Source organism: Orbicella franksi, chromosome 9 (assembly GCF_964199315.1).
Source record: "Orbicella franksi chromosome 9, jaOrbFran1.1, whole genome shotgun sequence".
Lineage (NCBI taxonomy): Eukaryota > Metazoa > Cnidaria > Anthozoa > Scleractinia > Merulinidae > Orbicella > Orbicella franksi.
In genome coordinates, this window is record NC_138153.1 from 26,681,516 (window position 1) to 26,699,416 (window position 17,901).

The 17,901-nt window shown below is 40.5% G+C and overlaps 1 pseudogene across 1 annotated transcript; it reads left to right on the forward strand.

Moving 5' to 3' along the window:
- Positions 1–3,492: 3,492 nt before the first annotated feature.
- Positions 3,493–17,893, forward strand: LOC145498212 (uncharacterized; annotated as a pseudogene). Its single transcript, XR_014050830.1, has 5 exons — positions 3,493–4,542; positions 8,921–9,813; positions 11,024–13,961; positions 14,093–14,108; positions 16,895–17,893. The product of XR_014050830.1 is annotated as an uncharacterized LOC145498212 (transcript).
- Positions 17,894–17,901: the final 8 nt, after the last annotated feature.

The window sequence follows — 17,901 nt, forward strand, 5'->3', positions numbered from 1 at the left end:
CAAGCGATCTGGATCACGTAGGAGCTCAGCTCGCGTCCATCAGTAAATGAACACGTATTGGTCGGATAAATAGCCTTCCACTGCTTTTCCATTTTCTTCTTTCAAAGACTTGAAATTGAGTTAGATAGACCGTATTTAATAGCTCCCATTAAATTCATATCCTTAAGTATATCCGAGATCAAAAGCTATTGAAATGAAAAAAGATTTTTGTAGTATTTGAACTCAGCAAACATTTGCTCAGCAAGTTGTGTCGTTGATCGCGCGTGACGTCATGACCTATAGTCAATACTTGTTTCTTCATTGGTTAATGTGTACTTACGTCACCGGTGGAAAAATCCACCGATAAATTTGGCGCGATGCAAGTGGGAAACTCTAGTGAAATGCTTGGACGACAGGCAGAGGATGTTTCTAAAATATGAGGGCGGTAAATTAAGCCCGTAAATTTCATTCTTTTTCCTACAGTGGTCTTAAAGATGGTGATTTCTGTAACCTACTATCTTGGTCAGATTTAAAAAGAAATTAAACCACCCTACATCCCCGCCCCTCCCCTCCCCCCGAATTAATGTTGAACTCAAGTTACAACCAAACCGCGCTATTGTTTCCATTATTGAAATGAGGGAGGGCCGGGGTGGTCTTAATTTTCATTGAAATTGACCAAGACTAGCCTGTAATGCAGGCGTATTTATAGGAGCGTCACAGTATATATACTCTCAACTGGGCACATTTTGATCGGGTGAATGGCAATAGGGGAGGTTGAGGAAGAGTTCTGAGGGCCAAAGTTTTGCTAGGAAGTAACAGCCGAAGTTGATTATGCAGGGCAGTTTAGCCGGACTGTGCAGCAACATGTGCAAGGGAGGGGGCCATTTGTTTGGTAGAAATTTCATGCAAAAAGTTAATATCACTTTATATTTCTTGAATATCAAGTGCTACTATAATATTTTTAAATTTCCCTTGCACTTAAACAATTTGAATCTTCAGGAGCAAGGACATCCGAGACGGCTGAAAGGCACTGTTAAGCCGAAATTGTTCCGGATTCCTGACGAATCCGGAACGTTTTAGTACTGGATTGGTTTTGCCGTTTACACACAAGAGGACGAATCCGAAATAGGAATTTCCCGGTTTGGGCGTGTCCCCGGAGATTTTGAATCCGGAATCAGTTCAAGTGGGAATTTGAATACGAAAACTTTTGAATCCGTAGAGTTTTGTCGTGTAAACGATTTTCTTCCCAATCCGGTTATTTTTCCGCCTGCGGTCTTTTGAATTCGTGATATAACATAAGAGGCGGACTTAGCCTAGTAGTCATATGATGGCGGCCGGTCGCTGTTGCCTCATTCTATTACAGCTCTATTACAAGTGCCGACAATCAATTTTATGATGGCGAAAGTCATATTCCTGAGACAACGACAATGTTTACGTCCTCCACACTTCATCGGAGACGAAGAGGATGGCACGATCGAAGACCTCACCCCGACGGTTTTATATAAAACCCGGTACAAATGCCTAGTGGGACAACATGATGGACAACCATAGCGTGGTCCGCGAGTGCAAAGAAAACTTCAGACTGTCTCACCGTAGCCCTAGCCTTCTTTTTGGCGACATTTTGTTGCTTGTTGTCGAGACAGCAGACAACTTGTTAACCATTCATTCATGAATGTCCCCGGAGTTGTCTTCATGTGGAAATGGTTAGGAATCAGAACACCCTTTCAGTGTAAACGCCTACGAATCCGAATACTCTAAAATTGATGAATCCGGAAACATTTACGAACGCGGGAAAATCTCTTTTAGTGTAAACTACAGTCGACTTCGGATAACTCAACCCTTCAATTCAAGTAATATATCAAACACGAGAGACAGTGTTTCATCGGGACATCTAAACACCGAGAAGAGAATTGAAATACGACGCGCAGCGGAGCTCGAGTATTTTTGACGAAATTCGAGGTGTTTGGATAACCATTGAAACATTTTCTTGAGTGTTTGATAAAAAAAGGAGCAAACGGAGAAGTAAAATCTATGGTAATTAAGACCAAACCTCCTTCACGGTTGTGATTTTCTTTGTTTTAACTAGACGAATTATTAGTGAGTTTGAGAAGGGAGATTTATCAGGAGTTCGAGTTATCGGGAGTTGAGAACAAATGACTGGAAACGGTGTTTGATGTTTTTCTATTCATGCAGTGTACATTTTAATAAAATTAATAACAGAATAGAGAAGTCCGCGAGTGAAAATAAAACAATACACCTCTAAATTAGTGTATAAATCGGAACGTAACGTAATGTGAAAACTATAACAAAGGAAAGCAGCAGGGAGAAGTTCAGGAACTGTGAACTGTACAGGTTTTTTTAAAGAGAACAATGTCGGGCTACTTCAAAATAAATTTGGCTGTTTTTTGTTTTTTCCAGTACACTGTTTGTTTTAACTTGTCACGTTCTGACAGACATGGTTCGACTTATCGAGGGTAAAATTATGCAGAAAATGACCGGGAGGTTCGAGTCATCGAGGGCTGGAGTTACCGAGGGTAAAATTACAGTAAATGTATGACGAAAATCCAGGGCAAATCGATTTGGTTCGAGTTAGAGCGAAGTTCGAGTCAGGGAGGGTTCGAGTTATCGGGAGTAGATTGTATAAAGCCTTGTCTCAGTAAGGCTTTGCGCTGCATTCCACGGCAGTAGTACGTGACTTACTGAACTGACCTGTCAAATCTGTTGCACATCGCTTTAAGGGACAATGTCGTAAATTGCTCATGTGCAACGTTTCGTTCGAAACGTGAAAAGTTCAGGCGGAATCAGTTTCAAGTTTGAATTCGGCAAATTCAAAACCCGGGATTCAAAATGGCGTCAGAGCCAGTCGTGTTGCGTGAACAAAGGAAAATATTGACTACAATGGATAGCCCTTGCCTTGAACACACAGAGAGAAAGCTGTCATAAAAGGGATAATTTGGAAGGATAAATTTCTCGAGCAACGCTCAACACAGAATCAAGCGCTTAACCCAATTCTCTTGCAAGAACTTAGACATCAAGTTAGTGTTTACGCCATACAAGATCAAGAACTTATTTAGTGCCAAAGATGCCATATCTAAATTGTCACGATCCCATGTTATTTACAAATTTTCTTGCGCAGGCTGCAGCGCCTGTTATGTCAACGAGACAAACCGACATCTTGTACACGCGTTCGTGAAAATTTAACTATTGTATCTTCTAGTGCTTCATATTCATGTTGTTATTTAGTATTCGTATATTCTATGAAAGTTCGCTTTTATACCACACCGACTAGCGGTTCATTTGTATTTGCAACTGAAGATCGATGGATGTTGGTCATCCGAAACATGTTTTTCAAATTTAAAACTGTGTGTTTTAATCTCAAAGTTATTTCTTGTCTGCTACTAGTTCGCAAATTTAGTAAAAAAAACATTTACATTTAATATTTTCATATGACGGTTAATTTAAAAGATGTGTGGATCGTGCTGCAATTCGACAGTATTAAAATGGAGTGCAATATGTTACGGCAAGATTTGTAAGATGATTTCGTATCGCGACCGTTAAATCGTTTCTTACTGTAGAATCTGCATTAACGTGGCTGTTAGTAGCAGTATTTAACTAAGAAATCTTTCGAGATAAAAAAACTATTGACACGAAACAATTACTATTGGTGTATTATGATTACGCTGCGACCGACGGGGCCGGAAACACGGAACAAGTTAAAATTATTAAACGCAGACTGACCTCAAAATAATTTAGTTTTGAGAACTTTACTTTTTCTTAATACTAAAAGAACACAGTAAGGTTAAATATCGCCGCTCAAAAGGAATTTTAAGCCTATATGGAAAAAGAAATCTTGCACCTGCGCAGCCCGTGACACTCGGCTGGCCTTTAATTATGCAAGATATATTCACTTGTCTACGCAGCTTCGTTCAAAACATATTAAAAGCTCTCTCGTTTAGACCTGCATTCGGATTCAGCATTATTGATCGAGGTGGGAAAAGAGACGTCAGTACTACAAGGTGATGATCGACTTACAGAGCAAGAAAGAAACCAAGTTGAACGGTGTTGACAACACTTAACTTGTTTTTATAGAACTTGTTTTTTTGTTTTGTTTTGTTTTGTTTTATCAACGCCAATGTTGACGTCATGTCTAGTTTTCGTTGCATGCTATTCAGCAATGAAGAGTATTTTCTTTTTTTAGCCAATGACATCTTCATTTTTGACCTACTTTACATATCTAAGAAAGTTAGTGCCATCTGCACTTTATCACTTAGAAGACGTGGTCTTGTGGATCCTTTCTGCCTCATTCAGTTTATGACTGAAAATAATGTTTTCGCCTTTATAATTATTGTATTCTGGGATGTGTTAGGATTGCATCATGCTACGGAATCATTAAAATTCACAGAATCGACACGGAAAAAGACTGACGAAAAAGGCTTCAGAAAATTCAACAGACTTCCTTTTAACGTTCGGTAAATTGTGTCATTTTACCACAATCGTGCACAGAGTTCTTGTTTCTTTAAGGAATATCCTCGAAATATCCAGAATACTAAAGGGGCCTTGAAGGTAAGTGAGAGTGTTGTATATATAAACTTTCTGTTTACAAGGTACTCAAAGCGGAACCACAGACTATCATTTTTCGCTCGCTTAATTCGGTGGCTAAAACCTATTGCAATGTATGCTTTCTCTCTCCCAAGGGTTCAATCTGATCACCCAATATAAAAGATTCGATTTAATAGATCTTAATACTGAGTAATTTTATTCAAACTTAGCCCCAGAGTCATTCGAGTTTGCTTTGCTCGATAACAGCAGAATAATAGAATTCGCTCGATAAAAATACAATCGAGCATAAGACAGGTGATAAGAGCTAACAGTGTTTAGTATAAATCTACTCACGTTCTATCACGAATGCCGTTCTCTTATTCTACTGTAGATAGTGAGTAAACATAAACATAAACATAAAACCTTTATTTTAATACGGTAAGAATTAAAGCTACAAAGCTTGTGGTAGCCTAGAAGCGTGCGGTTGTTCAGAACAGAACAAAATGGCGGCAGCATCTTTGCGTTTTCGAAGTGTATGTGAAGAGGATTTAGACAAAGTTTTAAACGACAAGTAGATTGATACTTAAACAATGAGATTATGTGTGGCTGCGATATCGATTTCTAAATCTATTTCTATTTTGATATCGATTGGACTTGAGTGATGCATAAATCAAGTATGAAATACCCTATTAAGATCCACACCAGGCGGCGCACGCTAATCCAGGAACGAGCTGTAGTACGAGGATTAAATCCGCCCTTCGCCTGTTTCTGTATTTTCCCGGCCGCTCCGTTATCACGCTGACTTTCCTAAACGATGCAATAACAACGAAAAAAAAAGTGTCGAAGGTAAATTTTGATTCTCCAGGTCACTTTGAGGTGAAATTTTGCTTCAGGATTCCAATGACGCATCACGCTGAATTCTTCCATCGAATCACGCATCACGGATAATTTTTTTCCCAGCATGCATCACGTAAGAAGAAGTAAGCTAGTACATTGGCAGTTTTACTTTCTCGACCTTAAAAAGCGTCGTTAGAAGGAGAATTTTGCAGATTCCACCACAAAAATGCATCGGCAAATATTCCAAATATTTCCCCCGAAAATGATAATTATTGGCCAAAGTAAAAGTGGTGATTCGTACGGGAGACCGGTGGATTCGGTCTGTATCCAGGAGACTCCTGGATAATAGGCCTGTCCCTAATCGTTGCTACCAAAATGTCTTGATATTTTTATATAAACGTTAATTAAAAGCGTTATTTTTCGTTCTTCACAATAATTGCTAACATCGGTGAAGAAAAATAGCTTGAAACTTAGCTTTAAAGAGTTGCTCGTAAATATAGGCGAAAGTTTAAGGACACTCTTAGCCAACGGAACGAAACACATGGTTCGATTGACGTCAAGTGACAGGTTATGTGTTCAAACTTCAAAAAGTTGATAAACATTCAAGACATTCGCATAATTAAATTGAATTGACGTTTTGTATGAAATCGTTGACTTTTTCCGTGCTTGATATGTGCTCTAAACCTATATTTTTCTCAAACGTTGCTCAGAAAGACAAAGCTTGGTCGATGTTGCTAGAACCCTAAACAGTTGCTCGAAAGTTGCCGAGCACAACTGGGACAGGCCTACTGGATAATATGGGAGAATTGGCACCGTCTGTGAACAGGCTCCCAACGAGGCCGAAAAAACAAAATGGAACGAGCGAAGCGAAACTAACGGGGTGGGATTTTTCCCTCTCCAGACCACTCTCGGCTATCTCCGCTCCCCCGTTTTTTTCCTTCCCATAAAACACAGTAGGGCGCCTGTTCACAAGCTAAGTTGGCAGAGATCTTGTATACGAATTGAGAAGACTTCTACGCCACCTTTGCCATGCTATGTACGCCCTGTGTCCCTGTCTTGTTGTACATCTAAAGTTTAATTTCTGCCTTTTTAACAAATATATTTTTTTTTATCGCCGAAGCTTTGCTAGATTGAGAATTTGGTTATTTCTCTACGTTACTGCTGTTTTGTCGGAATATAGCAAATTAAAACTTCTTGTTTTCGTACAGCTTAAACACTACTTTTGTTGACAATGGTCTCCATACAGCTATGTTTACTGCAGACAAATAGCTCGTTGCCGTTTCGTTTGTCTGCTTCAAAGGGGACGTTTAATTTGGGTCACATTTGTCAACAAGCCAAAGCAAAAATTTGAAAATTATCTTACCGCGCATCTGCACTCTAATAATTAAATCAGATTGTTTCAGCCAACCAGAGCGCACGTTATAAGGAAATTTTATTAATATTTATAATAAAGTTTCCATATAACGCGCGTTGTGATTGGTTGAAACAGCGTGCTTTGTCAAAAACTCAAAAAGTAGCAAAAAACACTCGACTACTTCTCGTGTTTTCCCCTGTAGTTCTTTCGTGCTCTACCGCTTCCTGCGTACTTTACAACAGAACAGAACACAGTCGAGGCTTCTTTATTTTTTAAATAGAGTTAGCCAAGCCTAAAAGCGCAGTTCCTGGACCGGGTTGTTCCAAGCTAAATTAAACTAACCCAGGATAAACGAGAATCTTGATTTGAGTTTTGTAACTTTGTGGTGAGGTCTTCAGTTTATATTCTGTGACCTTCTCTTTTGAATTTGAATGACCTCAAACTACACAAAGCATAGGCAGTGCAAAACGGAATTATACAAGAAAAATTTAGGGTTCGGTTAACTTTTAATCCTGGGTTAGCGTTAACCGGCTTCCGAAGTATAAGGCCCAAATTATATCAAGTTAAACTTGCTTGAGCCGGCGATCCAACCAAAACCCAGTTCTTGGTGAGCTCTAAACCTGACAAACAATAGACTGCAAGGCTGATACTAAGTGAAAAAATTTCGAGACACCAATGGCAAGAACCGATAAAGCAGGATCGCAACAGTGGACAGCTGTTTCGTCCTTCTTGGGACTCGTCAGCACTGTGTAGCGAAGATATAGAACGCCAGCCCAACAGCCAACGCACATAAATTGCAAAATGACCCGTTCACTATATCAAGTTCCCTACTTTGAACTCATGCACTTGCGCCCCGAAGCACGCTTTACCACATCACGTGTTTCGGGACACAAGGAGACAAAGTGCCACGATTGGTGTTTCGAAAAGCAAACAAATAAATGTGGCTGAATAAAGCCAGCCTGTACATTAAACCGCATGGCCAGTACCATGCTTTAAAACGCAGCGTATCGGATCTGAAAGACCTACGGTTCGACATAGTCCCCTCCACTAACTATGGGTTCGAAAATACATAAATGAGAAACCAGAAACTGCAAGTTATGCAGCCTTGGTTTACGGTGCACAACTTTGATATCGGACATCCTTGTTATGGTTAATTGACCCCTGTCAAAATAAATTATCCCGCTGAACAGCGTCACGTGACCGTATCGCAGCCTCAGGTTTAGAGACCAAAAACTGCAAGGGACCGCATACGCTAAACGCTGCCAATGTAGGATCTACAAGAGATTAGATCTGAGCTGATCAGATCTCTTGTAGATCCTACTTTGACAGCGTTTATCGTATGCGGTCCCTTGCAGTTTTTGGTCTCTAAACCTGAGGCTGCGATACGGTCACGTGACGCTGTTCAGCGGGATAATTTGTTTTGACAGGGGTCAATTAACCATAACAAGGATGTCCGATATCAAAGTTGTGCACCGTAAACCAAGGCTGCATAACTTGGGATTAGCTGGAGTATGGTCGCCGTGTTGTGCGACTTCGTAGGGCGCCCGCGCCCGCGATCCACGCCGCTAGCCATGTTGACCATCAAAATGAGTTGCATGTTTTTTTTATTTCCATGCATGCATGTGGTTCTCTTCCTATAGTTGTGGTGCCCCCGGAGTCCCGCTCTAAATACAAGTACTAAAGGATTTGTTTAAACCAGCGTTTTATCCAATTTAGCCTGGGGGGCCGCGCTGATTTGAATTTTTTCCTATGAAAACAGCATTCAAGCTATGGTGGTCATACTTTGTGAATTTCAGGACTAAAATTAAAAAATAAAAAGACCACCCATCCATGATTTCAAAGGTGTTTTACCCCACTTGGATTTTTTTTATAGCTTAAGGGGGTCTTATACCCTGAGATATAAATTCTCATCCTAAAAAAACAATATTTTTTATATTTTGAAACGATTTTGTTCTAATCACTCCTTGATTTACGTTCACTGTTGTTCTTTCAACAGGGACAGTATTGTCCTGGCGATATAAACACTTTTCACCGGGATTAGTTATTGCTATGTATGTAACATACTTAAAGTTATACTATGATACCAGGTTTTCTCCGTTAAAAATTGAAATTGCTCGATTTCGTATCGGATTTCGCTTTAATTTTTCAATTTTTCAATCGCTGCCAAGGCCACCATACAATGATAACTGTTCTGTGTCGTTCTTTTAACAGGGACAGTATTGTCGTCTTGGCAATATAAACACTTTTCACTGGGATTAGTGTATTGCTATCAGTAATGGCTCTACAGCCGTTTACGAACGAACAGTTGAACTATTTCAAGTTTGCTTTTGTTGTCCTGGATGAGATACCCAAGGTGCTACGCCAAACCTTTAAACAAATGTGGGACAATACCTTTGCACATCTCCCTGGTTACCAGCCGTGGGATGACTCCATTGCTGTGCGAAACATGTTCCTTGCTACAGAGGGTGGTAAGACCAAAGTACCCACACACCTCCCTTACGAAGAATGGGATTATAGCGCCCTGTTCCAGGCCACTATCTACGCGAAGTCATTCGCTTTACCAGACACAACAGGTCATCACCGGATACTCAGTGATTTGTACTTGAAGCACTGTAAGCTGCCTCATGGAACCTTTCATTCTTCCGTGGTAAGCTTGAGCGGAAATCATGCTGAAACGTTTGCAATGGCGATTGATCAGCTGCGACTCCTAAGAAATGCATTTTGTCACTCATTCAGTTCCGAGATTGACAAAAAGACATTTGATCAATACATTCAACACACCAAAGACTCCATCACTGCTCTTGGAATCACGACTGACCCTATTGATGCCGTTGGAAGTTTGACCGAGTCGGACTTTCCCACAGAAAAAGTTTGCAAGTTAAAAGACGACATCACAAAGGAGTTGCTAACAGAAATCACCTTTCTCAAGGAAAATGTGGAGGATGAACTAATGGGTGTGAGGTCAGATCTTGCTCAGTCGAGGCAGGAACGACAAGAAGACGCCTTAGAGTTGAGAAAGACCATTGAAAAGGCAACTGCAAACCAAGAAATGGCGAATGAGAAAATTGCCGAGATTAAAGAGCTTCTCAAGACTGAGCGACCAGGTAAATAAGCAGCACTCCAGAGTTTTTATTTCAAGTTACAATCCTTTGATAAACTCCAATAGGTGCCTACCATAGAAGAGGACTTGTAAGTAGAGGCACGCTAAAATAGGACGCTACCCTTTTTCCCGTTTCGGTGAGTGACCATCGGCTACCTATGTATAAAAGAAAGAATTTTTCGTAATCTAGTAGTGAAACTAAAATTACATTACTTCAGCCGTCTATATGGTCAGCGGAAAAGAAATCTCAACATAAGAGTGACTTAGCAACTGTAGATTGCTAGCTTTATCAAACCTCTGGAATGAAATGGGCCAGTTAATTAAAATGGACTAACAATATTCAGACGGAGTTTCGTGGTCTCGCGGATCCTGGGGGAAGGGGTGGTTGAGCCCGCACTCTATAACATAAGAGCTGTCACACTGAAACCTGAGGATTTATTGCTCGTTCAAGCTATTTCCTTTGAAGTCCACAACATGGAACTATGACGTCATACGACAAAGAAATGCGTCAGTATTTCTGAACAGACGCCATGTTGGATTTTCTGATGTTTATTTTAAAAGCGTTAGAGAACCACTAAAACTGGCTCAAACGTAGTCAACATCTAGAACAACGCTAGTGCAAGAAATGTTTCAAGTTATTTTCATTTAAAACAGGAAAATTCAAACAACAAGATCCTTGAGCGATGATAAGTCCTAGCAATTTGTTCCCAAATAAATTTTAGGAGTTCGTTACCTCAGTGCTTTTGAAGTTTCAAGCAGCCAAAGCTGGTGATGACCTCAAAAGTCTCCCTTCCCTACTGTTTGAGAAGCGCTAAGCTAGTCCCGGGTTAACGAAAACTTTAAATTGTTTCATAAAATGGCAGCAATGACTTGCGCAAGACACTTGTTGTCTCCTTCAAGAAAATTGGTGAGAAAAAATTGACTTAAAACAAAAAGAATAAACAAAAAATGTTTTCTTTTCTAATCCCGCATTTGCAATAATTAGCCTCCGAATAACTTTGGCCTGAAGGAAAAGTATGTTATATAATACTTGTTTTGTATATTCTATCTCTTGAGTAGCAATGTTTTACTAGCCTCTAGTGCACATATTTATTTATTCATCCATCCATCCATCCATCCGTCCGTCCGTCCGTCCATCCATCCATCTTCCCGTTCGTTCGTTCGTTCGTTCGTTCGTTTATTTGATTTTTATTTGTTGGTTAATTGATTTACAGGACTTAAAACATTTCTACCGAGATCAAACCTTCCTCCAAAAGTTCCCTACTTCATTGGCCGTGAGGAAGAATGTGACGAAATTGTTGGTCACATGACTTCCGAATCTACCCGACTCGTCTCCGTCTGGGGTTCGCCAGGGTTTGGAAAAACGTCCGTTGCCATCGCCGTGGGTCATCATCTTCAAGCACGTGAGCTGCCCGTCTACTTTCTCTCATTACGTGGGCTCAAGTCAAAAAGCGATTTAACGTCCAAATTTCTTAGTCTGTTCCGACAAGCTGGGACACTTGAAACTGATAAGTTGCAGGATTTATCAGCTGGCGATGAGCTTTGCTTAATTTTTGACAGACTATCGGATCGCTGTGTTATAATCTTGGATAATGCAGATGACCTGCTTGAATGTGGTGTGCCAAACGTAAAGGAGGAGGTTTTTAACCTCATCGAAGAAATCCTCAATCGTAGTGACAAGGTCAACTTTCTTTTAACCACAAGAAAGTCGTTCCCCTATTTGAATTTACATTTTCAGGGAAACAAGTCTGTCAGAATAAGAGAGCTAGACAAACTGTCATGTCAAACCCTAGCTGGAAAATTTCTCCCAGAAGCAAGCTCTTCTGATTTGACAAAAGTTTCACAAATCTGTGGGCAGGTTCCCTTAGCCATAAAATTACTGTGTTCCTCCATTTCTGAAGATTTTACTCTGTCAAGTCAGTATCTTGAATTCATGGGGCGTACAGAAAACATTGTAGAAATCTTGGACAACCCTGATTATCCAAGCAATTCGAGACTGAGATCTCTTTTCGAGTCGTCTTTCCAGAGACTTTCTACACAAGACCAAGAGGCACTGGTATCTTTGTGTATTCTTCCTGCGCATTTTGATTTAAAGATTTCCGCAGCTGTTTTGGGGATAACCAGAACAACCGAAGCAGAGAAGGTGTTGCGAAGACTTCAGAGAAAATCTCTCATTGATTGTTCTTCAGAGTTTGGCAAATTCTCTATGCATAAACTAATTCAGTCATTTGCAAGAGAAAAGGGAGAAGCTGACCTGAAAGAAACAGTTCTCGTCTCAAAATCTCGCTTCCATGCATTTTACATTGCCCTGTTCTAGGAACTAAATAATAATTTCCTTTCTGGGCATTCCATGTCTGCGTTCATTGAGTTCTATGAAGAGGAAAAAAACATTGTTCAAAGTCTAATTGATGGTTGTTTGGAGTCGAAAACAGCCGACAGAGTTTTCCATGTTTTGGCGAAAGCAGAGTTGTTTCTTGGCACTCTCTTTTTTGTTGAGGGTTCTACATTTGACAAAATTCTCGATTCAGCAATAATTGCGGCTTATCAGACTGGGAAAAATGTTTCCTACCGGAACCTACTTACTTCCAAGGCGTTTGGCAAAGTGACCTGGGGCGCAAGTGGAAACACAGAGAAGTTGCTTTCTATGTCCAAGGCTGTTAAAGTGCCAACTTCTTCCCATTGTGATGGAGAGAAAGGAAAACACTTGTTCTACTATGGACTCCATCAGCTTGTTATCGGAAAGACAGAGGATGGACTGAAAGTTTTGGAAGAAGCGCTTTCCTCCATGAACACAAGTCAAGAGCACACCATTTTGAGGATTGTTATTTTTCAAATTTTTGCAATCTATTACCAAAGCAAAAATGATTCCGTGAGCTCATCCAACTTTTATCTAAAGGCACTAAAGGAATGCAGAGATGCCAGAGACAATTGTTTACTGGTGATACCTTTGCCAGAGCCAGAAATAAAGAAAGTTGGTGAACAACGCATCATTCCGGCAAACAAAGCAATTCCGTCGGAAAACCAGCCTCTTCAAGCTGAAGTTATCTTTCTTGTGAGCGAAGTAATAGCAAACTTCTCTACCTCTGAAAACAATCAAATTCTTGGCGACTTGTTGCTTACCATAATAAACGACTGTGAAGCAACACTCAACAGCACTAAAACTGGTTGGTTTACCTTTCATCGCAATGTCGTTAATGTGCTCGAGTCACTTGGTAGGGATAAAGACTCTTTAACGCTTACAGAGGAAAAGATAAACTTTCACAAACGCGCACTGCAACAAAGCGCTAAAAAAAAAGACAAGAGTGGTAAAAGTCAAGAACAACAGGAGAAGGCGCTAGCCAGGAACTATTTCGACCTAGGCAAAATTCAATACCGGAAAGGCAACTACACAGAAGCTATCACATCGTTCACACGTTCACTTAATATCAGAGTTAAATTTTTTGGAGAAGAACATTCTGAGACCGCTGACAGCTACCATTCAGTAGGAAGTACACAGCATTGCCTGAGTGATTACACCGCCGCCCTTGAGTCAGCAAAGCGTGCTCTTGATATCAGAGTTAAATTGTTTGGTGAAGAACATCCCAAGACCGCTGACAGCTACCATGCTCTAGGAGTTACACAGCATTCGCTGAGTGATTACACCGCCGCCCTTGAGTCCGCGAAGCGTGCTCTTGATATCAGAGTTAAATTGTTTGGTGAAGAACATCCCGAGACCGCTGACAGCTACCATTCAGTAGGAAGTACACAGCATTGCCTGAGTGATTACACCGCCGCCCTTGAGTCAAAGAAGCGTGCTCTTGATATCAGAATTAAATTGTTTGGTGAAGAACATCCCAAGACCGCTGACAGCTACCATTCAGTAGGAAGTACACAGCATTGCCTGAGTGATTACACCGCCGCCCTTGAGTCAAGGAAGCGTGCTCTTGATATCAGAATTAAATTGTTTGGTGAAGAACATCCAAAGACCGCTTACAGCTACCATTCAGTAGGAGTTACACAGCATTCCCTGAGTAATTACACCGCCGCTCTTGAGTCAGCCAAGCGTGCACTTCACATCAGAATTAAAAAGTTTGGTGAAGAACATCCAAAGACCGCTGACAGCTACCGTTCAGTAGGGGATACACAGCATTCACTGATGGATTACAAAAGTAAGTAAGAGATTTTATTTTATGAGGGTGACACGTAACAGTAACTAACATCACTGATGAACTTGTGGCCCCCTAAAAAAATACAAAAATACAAATAATAAAAACTACATTAGCAATAGATATTAATTACAATAGAAATAAAAATAAAAGAGTTTCTAAAATTTGATAACGGGAGAAATCGGTTTTAAACGAAGAGCATGCAAACATCAATCTAATGTCAGTAACGTATATCAAACGATCCTTTGTCTTCTAAGAATTTAGCACTATTTTGCTTAACTCAGCCTCGAAGACTTTCTGTCGACCACCATGGATTGCGCGGGTCGTCGGAGGTTTCATTGTCCACGAAACCTCTAATTTGTTGTTGTCGATCGTTTCGCTCTCTAATCCTGTATAATCCGAGGCATCCATCTGGATTGTTCTAATACGGCGTAAAAGGCCAAGTCGCTCGGAAAGTTTGTTGCAAAGTTCATCGACATGCACTTCGCAAGTTAAATATTCATCAATGATCATACCAAGAAGTTCATGGTTTGCGACTTGTTCAATTTCTGCGTTATCCGTTTTTGCTTCCGGTTTTTCTGTATCTTGGACCATGCGCTTCCGTAGACGCTTCCCCGTTACCAACAAAGCTTTTATTTTTTGCATATTCATATACATTTTGTTCTCGCTAGCCCATCTCTCGACTTCACTCAGGTCCTGTGACAATGTTTGATTTAATTATGGTATGGTTTTCCAGTTTGAACTCGAAGACAAGGTGGTGTCGTTTGCATAAATGTCCATAGTTGACTTTTGAACGTGAAGGGCCATACAGTTGACGAACAAAAGGAAAAGCACCGGACCTAGAATTGACCCTTAAGGCACACCTTGCTTTACCGTCAACTGTTCAGACGTAGTTTTCCCTGACGAAATAAACTGCTCCCTCTCAGACAGGTAGGATTTGAACCAGGCAACAGAAGAAGGAGTAGCACCCTAGATCGACAGCTTTTTTAAGAAGAAGGTCATGATCAATCACATCAAAAACTTTCTATAAAAACGAGACCTGTCACTTCGTCATTGTCCACGTTATTTATAATCTGATCCGTAAGTCTGATCAGGTTTGTTTCAGTAGAGTTTCCTGACCTAAAGGCTGATTGCAGCTTGTGTCATAAGTTGTTATTGCATAAGAAATTAGAAAGAGAGCAGGCCACGTGCTTTTCGAGAATTTTCGAAAGGACAGGTAAAACAGACATCGGACGGTAATTGTTGATATCATTTCGTTCTCCTCCTTTGTGCAGTGGTGTAACTTAAGCTATTTTCCAATGATTGAGAAAACTGTTCAGTTGTCGATATTGAAAGATTAAGTAATTTGCATAAAGGACTTGCAAACACCGGTACAATTTTCTTGAGTACGCGTACGCTGATGCCATCGTACCCAGAGGCCTTGTTACTAGAGATTTTATCTTTAATATCGATGTTTTGCTTAGGCGTTAACAGAGGAATGTTGTAAACTGCGTCTGCATTTAATCTTGAGAGAACAAAGTTTGTCAGCTTTGTGTTTTTTAAAATCTACGCCAGCATCGTTGTTGTTGTCAATTTGTTCTAGGATGTTAACAAAATATTCATTTAGCTTGTTTGCGATGGCGGCTTCGTTGCTGACAATTCCATTTTCTGTAGTTATTTCATTGGTACGAACTCGAGGTTTGCTTGTCCCGCTTAACGATTTCAGAGCTTTCCAGACACCTTTCGGATTTCCTTTATTGTCGTCGATCTTTTAACGAAAAAAACTTCACTTTGTTTTCCTAAAAAGATTTGTGGTTTGACCTTTTGCATGCGTATCTAGTGTCCAATCCTCCTGCAAATTCGAATTTCGGTAGATGGTCCGAAAGACCAATGTTTGGCACAGAAATATCAGCAATGAAACCCGGATGCGTTGTATAGATGTGGTCGAGATATGTAGAGCTCACAGGACGTGTAACTTCATTTACGAGTTGACTCAAATTTAACTGAGCTTCTAAAGGCTTTCGCTAATCGATGTTTTTTATATGCAAGGAAGGAGAAATTCATGTTGAAGTCTCCAGAAACATGTATTTCTTGGTTTCTTAAATACGCTGCTTCCATGTTAAGCTCTAGTCTGGCATATGTGTCCGCAGTTGATGAAGGCGGGCGGTAAACAGCTCTTATGAGTATCAGACGATTTGATTTGTATGGATGGATTTGTAACCAAATGGTTTCAAGTTCATTTTTATCCAGGCTTGTAATTCTTTCGACTTTAAATCTGTTAGCGATATAAGCAGGAATTCCGCCGCCTTTCTTCAATCCTTGTCGGTCTTTCCTGAAAAACGTGTAGCCAGGTATTTGTGGAATGTAGTCAGGTTTGTTTGGCTTGAGAAAGGTTTCGAGGAGAAAAAGCACATCAATTTCGTAATGATTTGCGGTTAGTAACAACCTTATTTGCTCCAGCTTAGTGTCCGTTACATTATTTATGTTCCACTACCCTAATTTGAGACCATTTCCTGGTAGAGATATTCGAGGGTACAGTTCATTTTTCTTGTCCTTCTTGTTGTCGCTTGAGGTAGTTGGGTCGGGATTTGGGTTAACATCCCAAGCCTTGAAAATTTCAAGCTCCAATATGAGAGAATTGGAAGTTGACACACCATTTGTGGTGTATATCACCACTGAGTGATGAAATTTTCGTTTGAAATTCTTCGGTGGGGCTGCTGAGACTGTCTTCAGTCCCAAAATGGCGGTGTTCGTTTGGCGTTGTTGCCAATATTTTGATAAAATGTAAGTGCAGTCGCTTTCAAAAGGAACTGTTGTCATCTTGGCAATGGTTACTTGTTATCAGTAACACTAGAACTTCAAGAATGAGTAGCAGTAAGCGAAGATTGAGCCCGTTCACGGAGTAAAATGCCATGCTACGTGACTGCTCTTGATTACACCGCCGCTCTTGAGTCAGCCAAGCGTGCTCTTGAAATCAGAATCAAATTGTTTGGTGAGGAAAATCCGAAGACTGCTGACAGTTACCATTCACCAGGAGTTACACAGCATTCCCTGAGTGATTACACCGCCGCCCTTGATTCAAAAAAGCGTGCTCTTGATATCAGAATTAAATTGTTTGGTGAAGAACATCCCAACGCCGCTGACAGTTACCATGAAGCAGGAGTTACACAGCATTCCCTGAGTGATTACACCGCCGCTCTTGAGTCAACCGCGCGTGCTCTTGATATCAGAATGAAATTGTTTGGTGAAGAACATCCAAAGACCGCTGACAGCTACTATTCAGTAGGAGTTACAGAGCATTCCCTGAGTGATTAAACCGCCGCTCTTGAGTCAACCAAACGTGCTCTTGATATCAGAATGAAATTGTTTGGTGAAGAACATCCAATGACCGCTGACAGTTACCATTTAGTAGGAGTTACACAACATTCACTGATGGATTACACTGCCGCTACTGAGTCAGCCAAGCGTGCTCTTGATATCAAAATTCAAATTGTTTGGTGAAGAACATCCCAAGACCTCTGACAGTTACCATTCAGTAGGATTTACACAACATTTACTGATGGATTACACTGCCGCTCCTTAGTCAGCCAAGCGTGCTCTTGATATCAGAATCAACTTTTTTGGTGAAGAACAGCCCAACACCGCGGTTAAAAACGACTGAACATGCTGAACCTTTTATACTGTTACGAAAATGACGTGTGGGTGAAGGTCTTTCAAATAAATTTACGATTTTATTTTACATGTAGCTCCCTGTTATGGTCTTACCACTGAAGTTTTCTCCTCTAAAAGGTTATAAGGTGTGATTTTCTGTGCCTCATTTAATCTACCATGGCTCGTTTAGGCAGGCTTTCTTTCGTAGCTTTACATAACTGTTTCGTGACATCATGGCAAGAATGTGCTGTAATAGATTGTCCAGGTAAAACGTATTTTCCTTGTGTGTATGGCTTAGCTTAGATTTATTTCAACTA